We start from the raw sequence: 8680 nt of genomic DNA, 5'->3' as shown, positions 1-8680 counted from the left end.
ATGAACCATATTTATTTCCCTTCATAATCAATAGCAGTACAGCAGACACCATAGGTTGAGATCTGTTAGCAAGCCAAGTGTGACAGAGTAGTTTGACCTCTGACCTGAGAAGCACAGCCAGTTTGGCCAGGCTGCTGTGCGACTATTTGCTCTTGAGTTTGTCTGTCATCTAGCAGCTCTGCTTAATCTGTCCCAGCATGCTCCTTTAGATCTCTGAGTCCTGATAGGACGAGGTGATCTTGTGCATGTAGCTGTAGGTGGTGGCCTTTCTCACTGCAGCGCGTGTCCACTGACTTCAGATCCACTGTAGATGGTGGCCTCTCTCACTGCAGCACGTGTCCGCTGATGTCAGATCCACTGTAGGTGGTGGCCTTCCTCACTGCAGCGCGTGTCCACTGATGTCAGATCCATTGTAGGTGGTGGCCTTCCTCATTGCAGCGCGTGTCTGCTGACGTCAGATTCATTGTAGGTCAATCCATAGGACAGACCAGGAGGGAGGGTCAATAGAGGGATAGGGGCGGTACATGAATACATTGTGTGAAGTTAATATATTACTGTACCATAGATATCAAAGGGGTTCTACTATTCTGGACACTTGTAGCCAAAGGTCGTGAAAAGGTTCATCTCCCCATTGTCACAGGCCGGCTCATAGCCTGTGGCAAAAATGAGGGGACATGAACAACAGGTATAGGCCAATCAAAAGGTTCTTTATTGTAAACAAAAACTATTACCTTTAAACAAAGGAAAAAGGAATGAGGTGTGGACATGTCATAATGTAGGGTGTATGTAAGGTACATGGATCTGTGTGTGGGAACATGACTGAGTGGAAACTAAATAAACCTACAAAGGAACAAACAAAACAGGATCATACCTGAGAGAGAGAGAGAGAGAGAATATATTGCATTAACAGACTATTCTCATGGATGAAAACAGTCTGAAGATTGACATAACCACTGAACATACGGACATAACACTAAGTAGCTTCATTCTCGTTCCCTCACCCTGAAAAGCGTGGCTGGTGAATGGTCACTATGAAGATGCGGTCCCTTCTGGCCAGCTCAGCCAGTAAAAAAACAATATGATTGGCCGTCATGCTGTCGGGGCTCGTGGTTGGCTCGTCCATAAGGATGACCTCTGTAACGACATCACATGTCGCAAAGTCACACATCAGGGAATATCTAACATAGAAAAAACACATCAAATCCAAATTAATTTGTATAAATGTTAAAACAAAGTTGAACTTTGGCAAAGTCCCTCTCTATGGGACAACTCTTTAAGATAAGTGTGTTCTTTTCCGTTAATTTCTCCAATTAGCACAATTAAAAGATTGCCTCTTTGTAAAGGATGAGTGAAATTAACAGATACATTAATTGTGTGATGATTTATAAATTTCCTGGTTGATTGGCGAGGCAGCGGACAGGAACCCTTCATTAATGTGGCCCAGTGTTTGGGAGGAGAGTGGTCCGTCTAATCCGAATGAGGCCTAAGACCCCTCACCCTCCTGGGTGTTCACAGGCCCTGATAAACTCCACCTGGGACCCCCCACAGGATTCACTCAGCTTAATCCTGAGTGTATGATAACCCTGCCTTTCATTAGCCCCCCATCCTCCATCTCTCCCTCTCTCTCCCTCCCTCTGTCCATTCCTCTCTGTTTCTAGTCTATTATTAGACACAAGTCTCATTGTTATTGGTTGAACTTTGTGGGGACTTTTGAGGATCAACGTTTTCCTCCGCTCAAGGTGAAATACTCTTGTCCTAACAATGAACAGTATAATCCATGATGTTGAAAATTTGTATTCTTTGTTTTGCAAAACAGCCTGTATTTGTCTTCACATATTTTGGTCATGTATGGTATAGCTAGCTATGTGTTTGTTTAAGGAACCTTTTCATGCATGCCTCCTGAAATTTTGCACAGACAATGACCAAAGAGCTTCTTTGTCCTCACTAGGGTACTGAAGCAACTGCATGGCAATGGACACCCTCCTCCTCTCTCCCACAGAAATCCCTGCGAAGGTGCATCCTCCGATCACACTGTGGGTCACGTGGCCTAGACTCAGCTTCGCCATTACCTGCAGGCCAAGAGGTCAGGTGTCAACAACTTATCACAGTTGACACCATAATCACTTGAAAAAATCTAGTGTATCTTTTTTAATGTGTGTCTGTTGTATGCCAGCCCTGGACTAGAGGTAATCTCTAGTCTGTATCTGTTGTATGCCAGCCCTGGTCTAGAGGTCATCTCTAGTCGGTTTCTGTTGTAAGCCAGCCCTGTTCTAGAGGTCTATTCTGTATCTGTTGTATGCCAGCCCTGTTCTAGAGGTCTATCTGTTTCTGTTGTAAGCCAGCCCTGGTCTAGAAGTCATCTCTAGTCTGTACCTGTTGTAAACCAGCCCTGGTCTAGAAGTCATCTCTAGTCTGTACCTGTTGTAAGCCAGCCCTGGTCTAGAGGTCATCTCTAGTCTGTACCTGTTGTAGGCCAGCCCTGGTCTAGAAGTCATCTCTAGTCTGTACCTGTTGTAGGCCAGCCCTGGTCTAGAAGTCATCTCTAGTCTGTACCTGTTGTAGGCCAGCCCTGGTCTAGAAGTCATCTCTAGTCTGTACCTGTTGTAGGCCAGCCCTGGTCTAGAAGTCATCTCTAGTCTGTACCTGTTGTAGGCCAGCCCTGGTCTAGAAGTCATCTCTAGTCTGTACCTGTTGTAGGCCAGCCCTGGTCTAGAAGTCATCTCTAGTCTGTACCTGTTGTAGGCCAGCCCTGGTCTAGAAGTCATCTCTAGTCTGTACCTGTTGTAGGCCAGCCCTGGTCTAGAAGTCATCTCTAGTCTGTACCTGTTGTAGGCCAGCCCTGGTCTAGAAGTCATCTCTAGTCTGTACCTGTTGTAGGCCAGCCCTGGTCTAGAAGTCATCTCTAGACTGTACCTGTTGTAGGCCAGCCCTGGTCTAGAAGTCATCTCTAGTCTGTACCTGTTGTAGGCCAGCCCTGGTCTAGAAGTCATCTCTAGTCTGTACCTGTTGTAGGCCAGCCCTGGTCTAGAAGTCATCTCTAGTCTGTACCTGTTGTAGGCCAGCCCTGGTCTAGAAGTCATCTCTAGTCTGTACCTGTTGTAGGCCAGCCCTGGTCTAGAAGTCATCTCTAGTCTGTACCTGTTGTAGGCCAGCCCTGGTCTAGAGGTTATCTCTAGTCTGTACGATTCACACCTTCTTGTGGATGACATCTGCTGACTGTCATCTGTGTATATCTCCTCCACTGTCAGGTAACTTAGCATGGTATCATTCTACAGAGGGAAGACAGAAAGACAGAGTCTCATCCACTGTCAGGAAACTCAGCAGGTTGTCACTCTACGGAGGGAAGACAGAAAGCCAGAGTCTCCACTATCAGGTAACTCAGCAGGTTGCCACTCTACAGAGGGAAGATAGAAAGCCAGGGATAAAGAGAGAAAACTGTTGTCTTGATTAAAGAAGCAATAAAACTGGCCTTCTTTAGACTGGTTGAGTATGTGGAGCATCAGCATTTGTGGGTTCGATTACAGGCTCAAAATGGCCAGAAACAAAATGGTTTTCTAATGATCAATTAGTCTTTAAAATATGAACTTGGATTAGCTAACACAATGTGCCATTGGAACACAGGAGTGATGGTTGCTGTTAATGGGCCTCTGTACGCCTATGTAGATATTCCATGAGAAATCTGCCATTTCCAGCTACAATAGACATTTACAACATTAACAATGTCTACACTGATCAATTTGATGTTATTTTAATGGTGTATGTATATATAAATATCAGTTGTCCATGAAGTGTGTATGCATACAGTGAGGGAAAAAAGTATTTGATCCCCTGCTGATTTTGTACGTTTGCCCACTTACAAAGAAATGATCAGTCTATAATTTTAATGGTAGGTTGATTTGAACAGTGAGAGACAGAATAACAACAAAGAAATTCAGAAAAACGCATGTCAAAAATGTCATAAAATTATTGCCATTTTAATGAGGGAAAAAAGTGTTTGACCCCTCTGCAAAACATGACTTTGAACTTGGTGGCAAAACCCTTGTTTGCAATCAGAGGTCAGACTTTCTTGTAGTTGGCCACCAGGTTTACACACCTCTCAGGAGGGATTTTGTCCCACTCCTCTTTGCAGATCTTCTCTAAGTCATTAAGGTTTCGAGGCTGACGTTTGGCAACTCGAACCTTCAGCTCCCTCCACAGATTTTCTATGGGATTAAGGTCTTGAGACTGGCTAGGCCACTCCAGGACCTTAATGTGCTTCTTCTTGAGCCACTCCTTTGTTGCCTTGGCCGTGTGTTTTGGGTCATTGTCATGCTGGAATACCCATCCACGACACATTTTCAATGCCCTGGCTGAGGGAAGGAGGTTCTCACCCAAGATTTTACTGTACATGGCCCCGTCCATTGTCCCTTTGATGCGGTGAAGTTGTCCTGTCCCCTTAGCAGAAAAACACCCCCAAAGCATAATGTTTCCACCTCCATGTTTGACGGTGGGTATGGTGTTCTTGGGGTCATAGGCAGCATTCCTCCTCCTCCAAACACGGCGAGTTGAGTTGATGCCAAAGAGCTCCATTTTGGTCTCATCTGACCACAACAATTTCACCCAGTTGTCTTCTGAATCATTCAGATGTTCATTGGCAAACTTCAGACGGGCATGTATATGTGCTTTCTTGAGCAGGGGAACCTTGCAGGCGCTGCAAGATTTCAGTCCTGTGTTACCAATTGTTTTCTTGGTGACTATGGTCCCAGCAGCCTTGAGATCATTGACAAGATCCTCCCGTGTAGTTCTGGGCTGATTCCTCACCGTTCTCATGATCATTGCAACTCCTCGAGGTGAGATCTTGTATGGAGCACCAGGCCGAGGGTGATTGACAGTTCTTTTGTGTTTCTTCCATTTGCGAATAATCGCACCAACTGTTGTCACCTTCTCACCAAGCTGCTTGGCGATGGTCTTGTAGCCCATTCCAGCCTGTGTAGGTCTACAATCTTGTCCCTGACATCCTTGGAGAGCTCTTTGGTCTTGGCCATGGTGGAGAGTTTGGAATCTGATTGATTGATTGCTTCTGTGGACAGGTGTCTTTTATACAGGTAACAAGGTGAGATTAGGAGCACTCCCTTTAAGAGTGTGCTCCTAATCTCAGCTCGTTTTCTGTATAAAAGACACCTGGGAGCCAGAAATCTTTCTGATTGAGAGGGGGTGAAATACTTATTTCACTCATTAAAATGCAAATCAATTTCTAACATTTTTGACATGTGTTTTTCAGGATTTTTTGTTGTTGTTATTCTTTCTCTCACTGTTCAAATAAACCTACCATTAAAATTATAGACTGATAATTTCTTTGTCAGTGGGCAAACATACAAAATCAGCAGGGGATCAAATACTTTTTTCCCCTCACTGTATATATTAGTAGTCAATATATTGTGTATATACAGTGGGGAGAACAAGTATTTGATACACTGCCGATTTTGTAGGTTTTCCTACTTACAAAGCATGTAGAGGTCTGTTATTTTTATCATAGGTACACTTCAACTGTGAGAGACGGAATCTAAAACAAAAATCCAGAAATTCACATTGTATGATTTTTAAGTAATTAATTTACATTTTATTGCATGACATAAGTATTTGATCACCTACCAACCAGCAATAATTCCGGCTCTTACAGACCTGTTAGTTTTTCTTTAAGAAGCCCTCCTGTTCTCCACTCATTACCTGTATTAACTGCACCTGTTTGAACTCGTTACCTGTATAAAAGACACCTGTCCACACACTCAATCAAACAGACTCCAACTTCTCCACAATGGCAAAGACCAGAGAACTGTGTAAGGACATCAGGGATAAAATTGTAGACCTGCACAAGGCTGGGATGGGCTACTGGACAATAGGCAAGCAGCTTGGTGAGAAGGCAACTAACAGGTCTGTGAGAGCCGGAATTCTTACTGGAGTGGCTAACTGAAATCAATGGCGCCAATTGAACAGACTTTTTTGGATAGAAAGGACTTTATCTAACAAAACAAACATTCATTGTATAGCTGGGACCCTTGGGATTGCAAACAGAGGAAGATATTCAAAGGTAAGTGTTAAGGGATTTATGTTTGAATGTAATGATTAAATAATTCTACCCTGAGACTTAACTATTAGGGATATGGTCTATATAGCATGTAGAATGAGTAACTAAAGGGATAAACATAAGTATAACGATGTTGGACTAGGATAAGAGAATAATTTGTGTCTGTGTGTTTAAGTGAACTGAGGGTTTAAGATATGAGAGGGAGTCCCCCTCAAGGTTTCCCTAACCTCAGAGGACTGAAACTGTCGGCTGGGTAAGGATCTACCGTGTTAAGAGATCTTACATCTAGACCTTCCGCTAGCGGAACACCGCTCCAATATCCAATGATGGGGCGTGGCGTGAATTACAAATTCCTCAAATCCAAAAACTTCAATTTTTAAAACATATGACTATTTTACACCATTTTAAAGACAAGACTTTCCTTTATCTAACCACACTGTCCGATTTCAAAAAGGCTTTACAACAAAAGCAAAACATTAGATTATGTCAGGAGAGTACCCAGCCAGAAATAATCAGACACCCATTTTTCAAGCTAGCATATAATGTCACAAAAACCAAAACCACAGCTAAATGCAGCACTAACCTTTGATGATCTTCATCAGATGACACTCCTAGGACATTATGTTATACAATACATGCATGTTTTGTTCAATCAAGTTCATATTTATATCAAAAACCAGCTTTTTACATTAGCATGTGATGTTCAGAACTAGCATTCCCACCGAACACTTCCGGTGAATTTACTAAATTACTCACGATAAACGTTCACAAAAAACAAATTATTTTAAGAATTATAGATACAGAACTACTTTTTGCAATCGCGGTGTCCGATTTTTTTTGTATTTATTTGATTAATTGTTTTTTTTTTTTTTTTTTTTTTTTTTTTTAAATAGCTTTTCGGTGAAAGCACATTTTGCAATATTCTGAGTAGATAGCCCGGCCATCACAGGCTAGCTATTTTGACACCCACCAAGTTTGGTACTCACCAAACTCAGATTTACTATAAGAAAAATTGGATTACCTTTGCTGTTCTTCGTCAGAATGCACTCCCAGGACTTCTACTTCAACAACAAATGTTGGTTTGATTCCAAATAATCCATAGTTATGTCCAAATAGCGGTGTTTTGTTCGTGCGTTCAAGACACTATCCGAAGGGTGACGCGCCGGCGCATATCGTGACAAAACATTTCAAAATATTCCATTACCGTACTTCGAAGCATGTCAAACGCTGTTTAAAATCCATTTTTATGCAATTTCTCGTAAAATAGCGATAATATTTCGCCCGGGAGACGTCGTTTTCGTTCAAAGACTGAAAATGTAAAATGGACTCTTCACGTGCATGCGCACGCCCGTTTCATTGTTCTCAGATCGATCACTATCCAAATGCGCTACTGTTTTTCAGCCAGAGACTGGAGAGTCATCATTCAACGTTCTGGCGCCTTCTGAGAGCCTATGGGAGCCTTAGAAAGTGTCATGTTACAGCAGAGATCCTCTGTTTTCAATAAAGAGGCTAAAGAAGGCCAAGAAATGGTCAGAGGGCACTTCATGTTTGGAATCTTCTCAGGTTTTGGCCTGCCATATGAGTTATGTTATACTCACAGACACCATTCAAACAGTTTTAGAAACTTTAGGGTGTTCTTTGTCAGAATGCACTCCCAGGACTGCTACTTCCACAAGAAATGTTTTTGTTCGAAATAATCCATAGTTATGTCCAAATACCTCCGTTTTGTTCGTGCATTCAGGTCACTATCCAAAGGGTAATGCGCGAGCGCATTTCGAGTCACAAAAAGTCAAAATGTTCCATTACCGTACTTAGAAGCATGTCAAAAGCTGTTTAAAATAATTTTTTATGGTATTTTTTTACGTAAAATTTCGATAATATTCCAACCGGACAATAGTGTATTCATTCAAGGAGGAAAAGAAAACACAGCGTGTTCGCGGGAACGCACATATCCAATCTCTTTGTCCTCAGGCAGACCACTCAGTAACTGAGCTCCTATACTCTGCCCAGAGACAGAAGGCTCAATCCACTTTCTGAAGGCTTTAGACAGCCATTGGAAGCCTTAGAAAGTGCAATGTAACAGCACAGATACTGTAGTTTCGAAAGGGACTAGAAAAAAACTACATTTCTCAGATCCTACACTTCCTGGTTGAATTTTCCTCAGGTTTTTGCCTGCCATACGAGTTCTGTTATACACAGACACCATTCAAACAGTTTTAGAAACTAATAATATGCATATTCTCGTTTCTGGGCAAGAGTAGTAACCAGTTTAAAATCGGGTACATTTTTTCATCCGGCCGTGAAAATAATTCCCCCTATCCATATCAGGTTAACATTGAGAACATAATTCTCATAACAGTAAGTGATTATTTTAACGCTATTTGTGATTTTTGTGAAGCCGGTGCTGGTTGAAAAGGTATTTTGATGTGGGGCGCTGTCTTCAGATAATCGTATGGTATGCTTTCGCCATATAGCATTTTTGAAATCTGACAACGTGGTTGGATTAACAAAAATGTCAGCTTTTAATTGATGTAAGACACTCGTATGTTTAATATTTAGATTTTCTTATTTTGAAATGGGCGCTCTGCATTTTCACCGGATGTTGACTCAGGTGGA

Source organism: Salmo trutta, chromosome 18 (genome assembly GCF_901001165.1).
Source record: "Salmo trutta chromosome 18, fSalTru1.1, whole genome shotgun sequence".
Taxonomy (NCBI): domain Eukaryota; kingdom Metazoa; phylum Chordata; class Actinopteri; order Salmoniformes; family Salmonidae; genus Salmo; species Salmo trutta.
The sequence above is the reverse complement of the archived record's forward strand: the minus strand, read 5'-3'. Positions refer to the sequence as shown.